Source organism: Carlito syrichta, unplaced genomic scaffold (assembly GCF_000164805.1).
Source record: "Carlito syrichta isolate Samal-C Ts95f unplaced genomic scaffold, Tarsius_syrichta-2.0.1 Scaffold314005, whole genome shotgun sequence".
Classification (NCBI taxonomy): Eukaryota; Metazoa; Chordata; class Mammalia; order Primates; family Tarsiidae; genus Carlito; species Carlito syrichta.
In genome coordinates, this window is record NW_007258101.1 from 82124 (window position 1) to 97906 (window position 15783).

Below are 15783 nucleotides of genomic sequence, written 5' to 3' on the forward strand. Positions count from 1 at the left end.
TTGTAAACTTCTAACACAGCAATGAAACTCTACACACAACCCCTTACATATTCCAGCTAGCCGTTCTAATTTTAACAGGTATATGTTAACAAGTATCGGTATAGGCAAGGCACAAACACTCAAGCTATCAGGAATCAGCAGCTCGGGCACAAGCTGTCAACTCTAGTTTCTGAAAAGATTCTGCCAACCTACCAACCCCACTGGTAGAGTAGCCTGCATCCTATCAAATGGTTAGCACAGTTTGTGACAGAAAAGAATAAAGGCAGCCGGTCCTCCAGAATCAGCCATGGTCAATAAAACGATATTGGGCAGGTCACTGCACAAGGAATTGATCTTCCATTTAAGGTGAGATGAGGGAGGTAAAAAGCTCTTCACTGCAGCACTGCTTTCTACAGCAAAGGATTCGAAATTACTTTAATATCCAGACTGGGTAAATAAATCATGGTTTGTCCTAAAAACTGAATACTATTAAAATTAAAAATAATTAAAATTAAAAATACAAAGGAAGGTCTTTATTTACAACATGAACAGGCTCTAAAACATGGCAAGATAAAAAACATCAAGGTTCAGAAGAATATACCTGGCATGCTCCCAGATGTGTAAAAAAATGTATCTATTTGCTTATAAATGTTTGGGTACCTCTGAAAGGATTCACAGCAAACTGGTAAAACAATGGTTGCCTCCAGGAAGAAAAAAGGTGACAGAGACCAAGGGTGGGAGGTTGACTTTCCATCTCGCTTTGTAGTTTATATTTATACCATGTGACAATTGAAAAATAAATTAAGGCCAGGCACGGTGACTTACCTGTAATCCCAACACTTTGGGAGGCTGAGGTGGGACTGCTGGAGCCCAGGAGTTTGAGACCAGCCTAGGCAGCATAGCAAGACCCTGTCTCTACAAATTGTAAAGTCAATAAACTAGCCCAGTGTGGTGCATACACCTATAGTCTCAGCTACTTGGGAGGCTGAGGCAGAAGGACTGCCTGAGCCCAGGAAGTCAAGGCTATGGTAAGCATGATCGCACCCCTGCAACTCCAGCCTGGGTGACAGAGTGAAACTCCAACTCAAAAAATAAAGAAATAAAGTAACTTAAAAAATGGTATCAGTCTATGGGCACTGGGATCACTGAAAGTCTTGCAGAGAAAATGACAGAGATAGAGAGGTAAAAATCAGTGCCCAGAAGTCATGACATGAACCTTGTAATTATACAGAACAAGCTCACACATGCTATCTTTATGTAGGCAAAAGTCAAAGACTGATTTTTCCAGCCCATTCCAGAGGCATGACTACACATTAATAACGCAAGCACATCAACACGTACCCACTGTGCACCAGGCACTGTGCTGACAACCTGGGCATTCCAATAGAGAGTGCATGTAAGACACAGGTTAACATATATGGAAGAAAGGAAATGCAAACAGCCAAAAGGGTAGACAAGCTTCCCAACAGAGTACCACCATGGTCAAATGAGGTGCAGTGGAAAACGCAGTGACATCCCCAAGAGGACTTCTACCATAAAAGTCCACAGCACTGACAGCATTCAGAGAACACCTCAGCTATGAAAAAACACCCAATCAAACAATTCCCCTCTCATATATCTTCCCCTTTTAGAAGGGACTGAATCACTCCAGTTCAAGGGAGTCCCTGCATTCAGAGCTTAAGCACTGTAAGTACTATCTGTATATAGCTGCAGGTTCCAAATTCCTCAGTCCAGGAGGCTGCAGGCCCTGCCCCACCTGCCTGCAGGAACCACTTCCTGCAGGGAGGTGCTGGGTTTACCGAAGCACAGAGTGAGTCCTGGTCTGAGTCAGATACCTCGCCTTTCATCTAACTAGAGTAGTGAATGAGGGGTGTGGCAGGAACCAGGACTTATTATTCAGAAACATAACGGAGGGGATGGTGACCAATATGGGGAACACATAGCTGCTTCGGATTTGTAGTCACGGGCAAATTCAGGCCTAGTTCCTAATTGAGGAATGTTTATCGTCTCAGCCGCTTGGGATGGCAACTCTCTAGGATGAGAAAAAGAGATTCAGATAAGTTTGGTGGGCTTGAACAGATTTGCTTAAGCTTCTGTTGACATGTTAGAAAGACACATGGGCTGGGTGGACCTCTGCTTAGGGGTGAGAGGGGATGGGGTTCTAATGGGAAATAGAATAGGAACAACTCTGGCCGTGAAGTGGAGTTGTGAGTACAGCTCTGCTCATCCCTGGTGACATGACTATGACAAATCCTAGGCCTCCATTTCTCGACCTATAAAACAAAGGCGGTACTCTACCTTTCCAGATCATTCCCTGAGTTCCTTCCCAACTTCTGTAGGTGGTTCATAGTTTCAGTGGTAAAGGAAACACACTTTGGAAATTACTAGAATATGTCAGATGGAAACACCTGGGTCGTACACATTGGAATTTCTTTTAAAACATGTTTTTATCTATTTTTGAGGACTGACAAGTATCAGGTTCCTTGCTGAAGCTTTAGACAAACACAGGTAAATTGGACCTAAGCAGTTGCCTTTAGTGTCTTCATACTACCCTCATTTAGCTTCTATTCTGACAGCTCCCCCCGACTTTTTTTTGAGGTCCAGTCTCACTCTGTAGTCCAGGTTGGAGTGCAGTAGCACTCCTATGACTGGGCTCAGGCAATCCTTCGGCCTCTGCCTTCCAAGTAGCTGGTACTACTTGGCGCACAGCACCACACCTGGCTAATTTTTCTTTTTTTATTTGTTGTAGAGATGAGGCTGATCTCTAACTCCTGAGCTCAGGGAATCCTCTCACCTCGGCCTCTTAAAGTGCTGGGATTACAGGCATGAGCCACTGCACCTGGCTCCAAATAGCTCATTAGAAATTTCATCATGAAAACATCAGTAAGAATAAAGAGAGCCTATTAAACTAAACTCAATAGGATCTGAGTAACAGAGAAATTAGTCATTAGGAAAGCAGGAATATAAAGCTATTCCCAGGTAATAGATTAACATGGATTGTAAAGGAAGTGGGATAGAGGTCAATGAACAAGGAAGGTATTTGCAAGACAAGCTAAAGATGATCCTACTACAAGGGACAGCTGTTAGTCCAATTAGTGCTCCCTGAACAAACAGGCACTTCCCTTGTGAACTTCGACCGTCAATGTATCACTGTCATATCAAACATCAAATTCAATCTGAACACCGTGCACAACTAAAACTGCTCTTGGTTGCATTCTAAAGCAACCAAGAGTACTAGCAAGATATAAGTGAGAAATAAACTAAGATAGCCAGGCTTTTTATCTTGCTATATTCTCTCTTACTCAATTAAAAACTTAAGACAAATAACTTGGTTCCTCAAAGGATGCTGGTGAAGAACCCCAGAGTCCCGTAGATGGAGCCAGGAATACACCTGCTGAATTAACTAGCAATAGTCCTTGACCAAGTCGGAAAATACCTACCAAGCTATGAAACTGAATTTTAACTTGTACCATAAATGTGTTAAACTTTTAATCCTATTACCACTGATCTACATTAGAATACAGTATCAAATGACATATGATTTAGCATAATCGCATATTGAGTTAACGTTTGTTTAGCTTATCAATATTTTATGGCCTCATAATATGCAACATTATCATTTCTGGGCATTATAATTTCTGAGCAGGTTCAAGAAATACCAGGATGTTCACAATAATGTGAACATACTTAACAATACTGAATTGTACACTCAAAATGGTTAAAACAATAAATTTTATGTTATGCATATTTACCACAATTTTTTTAAAGTACCAGAGTATAAAGGATCTTCTAAAGACATGGTCAGCCCCTTTCCTATTCTCTAGAAGACTTTAATGTGTTCAGGAAATTAAATCAATTCAAAGAGCTCAACAAATACCGATCACGCATCCATTTCTGTGTATTAGATTTGAACCCAAAGAGGACAAGATGTCAGCCTTGCTCTCAAGAAGCTCACAAACCAATAGGGCATATAGCCATCAGGCAGACATTGAGTGCCTCCCAAATGCAAGGGATTTGGTGAGGTCAAGAGGGCAAACAGGTGCTATATGTGTGCAAAAAAACACCCATACATCAGTAGAGGCTGACCAACGCTGACCTGAAGAATTTGGAGACTTTGCTGAAAAATGTGCTATGGTCATTTGGAGTGCCCCTAATTAGCAGGGGAAAGGGCAATAGTGGCTGTATATTTGCTATCTCTATCTCAGGTCATTGGGGGAGAGGCATTTAAAAACCCAAGATACTATTCTATTAAGGGCAAGATTACGTGGTGCAAGTTTAACTCCAAGAGCGGGTCACTTCACCAAAAGGAAGATTTATGCGGTATAGTATTAGGTGGATTGGGCATCAGGGTTACTAGGTCCACATTGCTATTAACTAGCTGTCACTTGACTTTTCTGGGCCTGGGTCTTCTTCCTTGTATGGAGAAAAGATTGAACTAGTCAGTGGTTCTCAGCCATTTTCACAAAAGCATTTCTGAATGGCAGAGGCAGCTGATTGTGTACCAGGACATAGCACAAAGCAACCACCAAAAGCATGCAATATCTTTGAAGTCTTGTGCTTTATATTAAAAACGTATACACATTTCATTCTGCACTATAGTAATGTAGCCTTTTAAAAAATACCACCACCTGGCCACCTCAGGAAGATGTCCCATATTTAATCTGTGGCACACCCAGGGGGATGGATGCCAAGGTCCTGATGATTCACACTTTTGCATAATTTTAAAGATATTTTATTTCCAGTCGGACTCAGATTTCTTTCAAGATCTATATCAATTATCTATAAAGAAGAGATTGAAAACTGACAGTATTTTAGAACCCAAAGTGCTGATTTGGCCTCATTTTCCACACTCCTGACAATTCAACAAGGCCATGTGTCATCTTTACTCAATAAATGTACTGACAAGCTGGATAACTTGACTAGGATTACACACAATCAACTGGGCCAGCAGGAACAGGAAGTGTGGCCTTGGCCCTCCTGCCTGGCTTCCACCCTGTGCAGCACATGCCTACCCGTCACTGCCTGCTGTCCACCCAGCCTGCAGGATACACCGAGATGATACCATCCAAGGCCCTACTCAGTTTGGGAGCTGCAGATACTCCCACAGGGGAAGAGCTCTCTCCACACCTAAAATATGCCTTGTAAGAATTCCAAATAAAAAGCTGTAGTTTCCTGTAGCTCAAATATAGCATGAGGATGTGGAGATTGTCAAGCTGTTTTGATATGTTGCCACATTCTCTTCCTTCTTCTTTGTTCCGTTTCCCCTTCCTCTCTTCAGTAAGACAATGGATAGTTCACACTTGCCTGCTGACGGCCCTCAACTCCAATTGCCTCACCCATAGGACAATTTAACCTTTAACCTAACTCCCCAGGGGTAACCTCTTCAGTCCACCAGAATGCAAAGATAAGCAAGCTACAAAAACTCCCCAGTGTGAGGGAATTACACTCATATTTTATACTAAGGGACCCATAATAGTAAAGTCTGATGTTTATTGGATGTGCCAAGCACTCTAAGTGCCTTATACTCACACTTAATGTTCACAACCCTATGAGGTAGGTGCTATTAGGACTTCCATTTGACTGACAAGTAACTTGTCCATGGTCAATCAATAGAAAATGAAGGAGCTGGGATTCAAATCCATATCCGCCTGCCTCTAGAATGAAGTTCTTACTCCTAACAAGGCAAATTTCTACACAAGTATAGAGTAGCTTAGGGTAATGACCTATTATTATTCTGGAGAAATTCAAGCAATCAAAGACACGCACACCCTTCCCACCAGGACAACTATCCACCTATCTGCATCTGCGCCCCTTTATCCTGCCTTTCTTCCTCAGAACTATGATGAGCTACCCATGCTCCAATAATTAGGCTAATTCCTCCACAGGTGTGTCCCTCTCACCTATTCAGATCTATTCACACCAACAAGTCTTCTCTCTCTTTCATTAACTTGTCCTCTCCTACTGAATCATCTTCATCAACAAGCCAGCTCACTATAATTTTCTCCTGTCTTAAAAAACAAATACCCTTGTGACATAATTTCCTCCTCCAGCCACATGGCTCTTTTCCCCGCTACAGAAAAACTCCTCAAGAGTTCCTATTCTTCATCTCCAATTTCTCCTCTCCTGTTTTCTTACAAAATCACATGTTACTCCTGCTCCTTGTCCACAGTGCTCTCACAAGGTCAGCAGTGGCCGCCACATTGCCAATCCAGTGATCCATTCTCACTAAGTGAAATTTGGCACCACTTACCCCTCATACTCTCTCTGAAACACCTTCATTGTGTGGCTTCCAGGACAGGCCATCTCCTTCTCTTTCTCCTCCCCTTCCTAGCCATGCATCTCAGTCTCCATGGCTACTTCCCCTTCTCTCAACCTTTACAGGTAGGAATACCCCAGGGCTCAGTCCTTGGTCTCTACCTTTGGTATTATCATTCAGTTCCTCATTCTAAATACAGCCTAGAAGTTGATGGCTTCTCTACTGGTATCTCTAATCCAAACCTTTCCACCTGGACTTCTGACTTTTTTTAAAACTTAATTTTATTGTTTTGTTGTTGTTGTTTTCTTATTGACTCAGACTCTTATTCAACTGCCTACTCAATAACTCCATTTGGATGTGTAGACACCTCAAGCTTTACACATCTAAAACCAAACTCCTGCCCTTCCCCCCAAATCAATTCTCACAATCCTCCCCAAACCATAATACAACCCCATCCTTCCAGCTGCTCAGGCTAAAAATCTTAGACACATTCTTTTATACTCTCTCACTTAATATCTAATCCATAGGAAATTCAATTGATTCTACTTTCAAAATATATCCAGAATCCAACCACTTCTTACTATCTTCATGGCTACCACATTGGTCCAAACCACAATCATCTTTTATCTGTTATTACAGGAGCTTCTAATCAGTATCACACTACTTCTATCCTAGCCCTCATACCAGTCTATTCTCAAGGTAACAGACAGAGAAATCCATTTAAAATCTAAGTCAGGCTATGTCACACACTTCTAAGGACCCTCTAATAGCTTCCAATCTCATTCAAGAGTAAAAGCTAGTCTTTCAATGACCCATAGGACTCTCCACAATCTGCCTCCAAGGAGACTACTTGCTTTTCCTGAACAAGCAACTGCCTCAGGTCTTTTACACTTTCTGTTCTCTCTGCCAGGAATGTTCTTGCCTTGCAGCTTCTCCTTGTCAGTGAAGTCTTTCCTGACTGTCCCATTGCCAACCACTCCCCACACTATCTCCAATCCCTATTCCCTTTCTTTACTATATTTTCCTCTGTATCATTTATCACCCTCTAACATAAGACACCTATTTATTTTGTTTACTATGTCTCCCCCATCAGAACACAAGCAGGGATTCTGTCTATTTTGCTTGCTGCATTAGGACAGTGCCAAATACATAGTAAGTACTTGGTGAATATTTGTTCAATGAATAACTTCTATAGAAAAATCCAAAAAAAGGTCACTATCGTTGAGCCTCTAGAAGACCCAGCAGTGCCAGATTCATCTATCTTCGCACTTGTGAGTTCACATAAGGCCTCTTTTATTTTTTGAGTTGGAGTCTCACTCTGTCGCGCAGACTGGAGTGCAGTGGCCGCTCCCGGCCACCACAGCCTCGACCTGCTGGGCTCCGGCGATCCTTCCGCCTCAGCCTTCCAAGTAGCTGGAACTACAGGCACACGCTACCACGCCCGGCTAATTTTTGACTTATTGTAGAAATGAGGTCTCACCAAGTTGCCTAGGCGGGTCACGAACCCACGGGCTCAGGCAATCCACTCACCTCAGCCTCCCAAAGGCCCGGGATTACAGGCTGAGCCACCGAGCCCAGCTCACATAAGTCCTCTTCATTACCCAGATTTTCAAGCCAGCTCTCAACCTTTCCCAAGTATCATCTTCTGTCAGCACCTGGGCCTATTCTCACTAGTAACCACAAAGCCTCAGTGGCAAATAACATTTTCCCGGAATGACGTTTCTGCATGTCTACCAGATCACTCCTGAGCCTCTCTGAGTTCTTCCTTGTAGGAAAACTCTTAGGTTTGTGTCACAGCAAAGGGAAAGTCCTTAAGCCCAATCAACAGGTTTTTAGCACCTGTGACATTCGCCTCAGGTGTTTCAAATGTCTTTTCCAATTGCTCTGAAGCCACACGGAATTCTAAACATTTCCATTTCACTACTTTCATTGTTTCAATGCCTTTGTTCCAGAGAGACAAACAGAACCACACTGCCAGTAGAAGGGCGGCCAGGCCATCATCTGACAAGATACATTGGGGGCCTGGGGCCTGGGAAGGATTTCCTACCCTCCTCAGCAAGGAAGAACAGAATGAATCCAAATTCTCAGTGCTACCAAATAGGCCACACACACGAGGGACAACTATTCTACACATCTGGCTGGAATTCACTTGGATAATGACCCTCCAGTTAACTTTACCTCACGTTCCTTGATCAGGACCACAAAAGACTGTGGTCACTTGATCAGTACCCGCATTCCCCGAAGAGAATGACTTCTGATCCTTCAAGACAAAGTAGTTATTTGGCTCAGGAAACTTATGGTTCAGTGACATCCTACCCTCTGGATCTGAAACGTTTATTATCATTTGCATATGGCACACACACATACACACACACACAATTAAAACACCCTCCCTACAAATGGATTTTTTTTCAAACTGAAGAAACCACGGTGACATTGATATCACCGAACAAAGCAGAGAACTTGGGTAAACAGCCATTACCCAGTGCTTCCTTATTCTTTATTCTTCACTAACCGATATGCTGCTTTCAAATCATTCCAAAGTTTATTTTTATTTCTATACTCTCAGGCTTAGAAAGCATATATTTCTAAGAGGCTTTTCTTATACTATATCTGAAATGGCTTTTCAAGAAAAGTAAGCCTCAGACTGTATGACATGCAAAATATACTAGTCGGTTGGCAAATAAACATGGGCTCCCTGCACTTGCTTTTAGAGGTACTTCCTCCCATTCTCCCTAATTCAGAACAGCCTTCTTTACCATTTAATTGGTTTTAGAGACTTGTTTTTCTAAACAGTCGTTTTGCCAATTTGGGATTAGATGGAGAGATAGTGGTAACCAACACTGGAATCTAGCACCAGGCTGGGGTGGGTCTGAACTGCCACAATGCGGCCTGTAAACGGTGTTCCACAAACATTCCAACCTCAGAATCAGCACACTAGTTTGGGATTGTGTTGCCTTGTTTATCTAAACAGAAAAGCCAGACAGCAGTAAATTAGATAGTGGTCATCCCACCCTGTTATTAGGTTGACAGGGACTGCCGCCACTGGTGAAGAGCCCATCTACCTGCCCCAGTTCAGGGCTAATTAACAATTAGCCTCTTAATTGAGTTCCAAGAGATCACTGTTTGCAATTCTAAATGTCAGTTTAACAAACCAATCTGCCAAAAAAAACCCACTACTTTTATACTTTGTCCATGTATATTCCAACCTTAGGCAGTTTTGTCAACAACAATCAGATCTGTGTTTCCACACAAGCTCCTTCCTAGCAAACATTAATGTCAAACAAAGGACTTAGAAAAATAAATCGTCATCAACCCTGCCCTGGATGGAATGCAGATTACCTACCTCCTAGGGATGAAGGTGTAATGGTGCATTCAAGGTCACAGGGGCCTGAGAAGGCCTGGAAACTAGGCAGCTCGCACTCCCTGCCAATAAGTCCATCATCTAACTAACTGCACCACTCACCATCCATGGGTATCCTGAGTGCAATCACTGCCTTCTGTAACTTCTTCATGTCTGTGAGCCTGTCTGCCCATTCAACTCCTCTCCCCTGAACACTGAGGTCTCACTGGGGTTTATCTACTGCTTAGAGGTAACAAAGGGCTCCAAGGCACAGTTCTTCTGAGACTTATTTTCTGACATTCAGTAACTGGGGAACAGAACGGAAGAAAGGGAGAATGTACATGTAAGCATCAAAATCAAACCCACAAGGAGAATGCACAGCCCAGGAAGCACATAAGATTTCAGATCAAATCCACCCAATATGCAGGGACCACTTCACCTCTCACAGTCTTGACTTCCACAAACACCAAGTGCTCACCCCAGGCCAGAACTATTCTAAGGTATGAGAGTATCCTGGCTTTGCAGCAGAGGAAAGGAAGGCCTACAGAAGTTAGGAATTCTGCCCAGGGTCACAGTCAGTAAATGGCAGAACAGGATCTGATCCCCACTGGCTCTAGGCTCTGTTCTTAGCTACTGCTTTATAGGCCGCCTTCTGTGTAAAGAAGGAAAGCTCAATACTCAGTGATTTATCTCAGAAACAAAGAACTGAGTAGCACATGTTCTCACTCATAAGTGGGACCCTGATCGTTTACCATAATACTATAAGAAAGGGATTGGCAGTAGCCAGAAACTGCCAGGGGAGGGATGGGGGGAGCACATAACATCAGTAAGGTTACCTGATCTCAAACCAGGCAAAGTGGAGACCAAAGGGAGGCCCAAACTTTACCTGTACAATGACCACTTGTATACCTAATCCTGAATTGTACCCCACCTCTTTAAAATAAAAATTTTGAAAAAGAATTCGCTCGTCTGACTCAAACCTAGATGACTTTAAGAACAGATTCTTGGATCACACTTATGGAAACTGACGTAATAGAGCTGAGCTGAGCTGAGAGTCATACTTTTATGAAACAGTCCCCAAGTAGTTACCTTAAAGACCAGCCAGGTTTCAGAACTCCTAAATTTCCTTCCAGACCAAGTTATGATTGTAGATTTGCACCCAATCCCAGAAGGCGAAGACGGGCACTGGGGCAGGCACTGGCTCCAGCGCCCACTTCTGCGGTACTTAATCTCTACCATCTTTCCAGAAGTCTGGCAGGAGTGTTTCACAGACCCACAGATCCCATTCCACAGCTCTTAGGCTCACAACTGGAGGTGAGCAGCCTTCCTACCATTCCACCTAAAGAGTTAAATATATCCAAGATTCCCTTTTATATTCTCGAAGAATGATACCTTCCACTATCAATTTACAAGTGCCCACAAGCATGCTACTCCCATTTAGACCTCCACACTCCTGTCAAGTTGCTTTTGGAATCTCTGCAGCCATCAGTCTTTCTCTAGTCTCATTATAACACCCAACCAACCAGGTTGGCAAGTCTTGAGTACCCACTGCAAGTGGCAAGTCAGCCTGTATTTCTGGGGTTAAGTGCTAAACTCTGCCTTTGGGGCAAAAGTCAAGTGTAATTTAAAATCACTCATGAAACTCCCTTGGCTGGGACCTGGGCCCTTGAAAACTGAAAAACCAAGAATTAACTTCTTAAGTCTCCTGGCATTATTGCCATAGCTTCCCCTTCCCTGGGGGCAGTAGAAACCAAGGACTGAGCAAGGAAGGGCAAAGGGTTAAATAAAGGGATTTCTTCCTCTTTACTCTCAGGAGAAAGAGTTGATTTCACAAGTTAAACTGAGTATATGATACGACTCCACTGTGTTTGCAAGGCATATGCTAGGTGTTTATCAGGCAAAGAAATGAGCATGAAGCCCCGGCCTCACAGAACCTATAATCCAGTTGGAGGAGATTAGATCACCTCTTGAAGATGATGAATAACAGTCCAGCACAAGCCATCAGAACCATCAGACACAGGTTCTATCGACATCCAAGGAAGAAGAAATTGATGGGCAATTTAAACTGGTTCTTGAGATACACGTATATATGTTCCTAAAAAGTTCATCAGTGTTTCAGGCACAACTGGCCTTGTCATCGAAGTGTATGATAGTATTTTATTTTGTCTCGCTGTCTCTCTCAAAAATGCCAAATAGTTCACTGGCCTCATTCAGTCATATGTGGAGCCAAAGTCCTCAGGTGCCACAGTTCTAGTACTATTTAGTTTTGAAAATTTAAATGAAATCTTCATATATTGTTATACCAAAAGTCTATACAACTAAGAACACAGAATAACCACTTCTTTTTAATAGAGTAGAAGCATCTTTTTGTGAGCATTTTACCCTGATTTTCCTGACAAAGCATTTATATACATACTTTGACACTTTTTTCCAAATCCTGGCATTACTTGGATGTCTCATACCAGCCTGTGTTAAAATTAAACTTGTCTATTTCTGCTTTCTTGCAGACTCCTAAGATTTCCCTGCCCTTTTTGGCTTTTTCTGCACTCTTAGGATTCAAGGTGACCCAGCAATCCTTGGAAGATGGCCCTAGGCTACTTGGCACTCTGATGGATTAAATGAATGCCAGGAAGCAAGTGCTTAGGTACACATCCTGAATACAGCTCTGATCTCTGGCTTGCTACAGTCACACATCACTGGACTTTTTGAGAAGGGTTGGGGGAGGGGGGCGGCAAGCAAAGAAGGACCCAGCACTTGATCCAAAGCCAGTTGGAATAAGGGCCAATGGAAAGACAGTCCAGGCACCAATATTTAAATAAACAGCCCTGGCCTATCTATTTGGAAAGCAGGTCAATAAATCAACACAATATAGTGCATTTACAAAATTTAAATGCTTGCCAATTTCTCCAGGTCTGAAGAACATTTGACTTTTCCGTTTAGAGATGGCATAAGCATGAGTCAGAAATACCAAATTCAAATCCAGGTTCTGCTTTAGCACTTCTGAGACTTTGGACAAGACATTCCACAACCTTCAGCTTCAGTTTCTTCAACTGTAAAGAGAGACAGTTGGACTAGATGACCTCTAGCTCAGATTTTTAAAAGATGGGACATCACAAGTCTGAGAAAAATCACTAAACACAACCAAGTCAGAACAGAAGAGACAGTGAGTATGGGCCTGGAGAACTTCTGGAAGATAGTGGTGATTAAAATCCCCATAAAAGAAGAAAATGAGAGTTGGCAGAAATCCAGAATTGCTTCATGAGATTATCACAGAGGCCTCCTCCTCCTTCTAGGTTCTTCTATGCCCTATGATCATACACAGATCCATCTCTGCCCAGAAGAGTTAAGAGTGGTGATTCATAGGATGGATATACTCACAGTCATCATTACATACTTTCTACCTTTGGAAATGACTCAACCTTGACTACCTAAAAGAAAATGAAAGACTAAGTTGCTCAGACCCTGACCTCAGTCACTCAGCCGCCCATCTAATAATCTTTCAGTGTCCAAAACTTCTTTAATATACAGCCTAAAAACCTGGATAATGTTTTATGGTACCTAGTTCAGTTTTACAGTTTCCACAGCTTTAGGAACACCCAACATGCTTTGAGGCTCTCAGACACAGCATTATTCTGCTATAAAAGCTTTTGAAGATGTTAGTAAATGCTTAAATGGCATTGTAGAAAATTTAAGCCACAAAAATCTATGATGGTTTTTTGATGATAGTTATCTTTATCTGGTATTCCCACACATCTTTGATATTGTACTTCTCCTGCCTCATAGTCCCTTAGCCATTAAATGGACTCTTGTTATAGTCTAATTAAGACCTATTAAAGTTAAGTTGCTCTGAACTTAACTTTTATAAGGGTTTAAAAATGTGACTGAGAGTTTAAAATGTCAATTACCCAAACAACAACCTTTAGCTTTACTCTTAGGCAGTCTTAGAATCACATAATGTTTAAAACATCTTATACAGTACTTGACACACAGTAGGTACACGAGTACTGCTTTTTAAATTTCTCATCATTAACAGTCACCGTTTAGTCAACAAGTACCCATTCCAGGCAGGCATTAAGCACTTTGCATGGTACCTCTTAATCCTCTCAACAACCCCAGTAATATCTCCATTTTACAGATTAAAAAAATCAAGGCTCAAAGTAAATTAACAGCTGCTAAAATGCTAAGAAGAAATCTGATCTTGAGTTTCTCTCCCACCAGTTCCCTGCTTTACCCTAGAGTTCAGGACAAGAAGTTGGACCAAAAGTTGTGGTCTTAACCCTACCGACGCTGTCTTTTACACCTGCATTCTTTACAACTGATGTGACATGGCCTGTGTGTGCTGGTTCTCCTGGGAGGACTAATGCTATTCCTAAAAGCAAGGGGGGGGTATCAGCATTTGACTTAAATGGGCCCCCAAGAATGTGATTACTGTCTTCTGGCTCTAGGAAAAGATGTAGTTCCCTTCCAAGGGCGTCTCTCCTCATTTGAGGATCTGATCAGTTACTCCCCCATCAGCCCTTAACAAGAGCATTTCTAGAAGGCATCAGACCCCAGGATCAGGCTTATTTTCTCCTCACCCCAGGGAAGAGTTGCAGCAGCTCTAATACCAGAGAAGCCCAGCAACAGTAACAAGTTTTAGCAAGCACACTGCTAACCTTCATGACCAGACTCCTGACTGAAGTCACCTTTTACAAATCTCCACTGCAAGGGTATTTCTTGCCCCAGTACTTCCCCTTCACAGTGTTTGCTAGAACAAGTATTTCAAGGAAGCCACCAGTTTCAGTGGGCCTCTGGTGCAGAGTATGCCAACAAGAATGAATTCCCTCTGCTGGCCCACAATCACTTCTGCACTAACAAGCTCCAATTCTCCATGTGGGTGGATGCAGCACATCTACACACTATTCAGAGACGGTAAACGTCACCCATTAACTCAGTTGACAGAATATTTTCCTTTCAGATTTACAGCTTAACAACAATTATTTCTGAAAGGCAGTAGAGCAGCGGCCGGGCCTACAGCTCCAGACCACCAGCCTGGAGCCTCCCTAGTCCCCGCTAATTTCTGTGCTTTATCTAGCAGGTGTTAGAAAAATCTTTAAGATACAGGGGCCTGCAACATTCACAAATTCCAACTCTGTTAACTGCTGAAATCAAGAGGTTTCCTCCAGCTCTAAAATCCCATTTGCCTCTCCTAAACACAAAGTCTTCTCTTCACTGTTGCTGTACTTTGCTTTCTCCGGTCTGTTGGTCCTGGAAGCACCTCAGTTCAACTAAAAGCCTGGGTGGGGAGAGGAAACCTTTTGTTGTTAAGAGTAATTTTCAGTAGCACAGCTCAAGAATGCAATCCCATAGTGATTGAGACGACTGAGAACCAAAATACCTTCTCCAGCCTAAAAGCTCGATCATGTGGGAACCAAACAGTGTTTCAGAAATAACAGGAGAGCTAAGACTGCCGGTTTCCACTTTCCCCTGGGAGGTGCACCGCTACAGTTGGGGGTTGTCACTTTCAAACCTTGTTTGCAAAGTCCGGGCTCAGATCGGACATTTTGCTCCAACCCCTCGGCTGGGCCCGCCCAAAGCAGGGGCCCAGCGGGTCTCCGGTGCAGCCGAGCACTTTGGGGCTGGGCGTGGGGCCGGGCACAACATTCAGAGACATGTTTTCTCAGCTGATATATTCCAGCGAACAGGTGCCTGATTAATTCCATCTTTTTTAAAAAAATTAAAAGCATGTAAAAGTATCTCCTACAGGAGCGGCTGTCTTGCCGGGAAAGTCACGCCAGACACATGAACAGTGACTTTCCAACTTCCTCGGGGCGCGCGAGTCTGCGGGTGCGCCGGTGTTTCGTGAGTTTGGAAAAGGCCTGGACCATCCCGGAACAACACCCCCAGCAACCCCACAGCAGCGATGCCGTGACCCCACACCCCACCCCAGCCCCAAACACACACGTGAAGTTCAGCAAAGCGTGCCACCTGCCGGGGTCTCAGCAAACATGCGGGGAGGGAAGAGCCGACGGAAAGCACTTTGTTTAAAAAAAAAAAAGTCAACCCTCCCGGGGCCCTCGCCCGGCCCCGAGGTTCCCCTCCTTCCCCAGCTGAATGGGAGGAGGCGCCTCGCGGGGCGGGGAGCCGAGCGCGCCGGGCGGTGGGTGCGCCTCGCCCAGCCCGGGCGGGATCCGCGGGCCCCGCTTCTCCCCGGGGACGGCGGAGT

At 43.4% G+C, this 15783-nt stretch overlaps 1 protein-coding gene across 3 annotated transcripts in view; it reads right to left on the bottom strand.

The window, feature by feature from the left end:
* ITGA6 (integrin subunit alpha 6) overlaps positions 1–15783 on the bottom strand; it is an 83869-nt gene that overhangs the window by 67819 nt on the left and 267 nt on the right. The window lies entirely within an intron of this gene.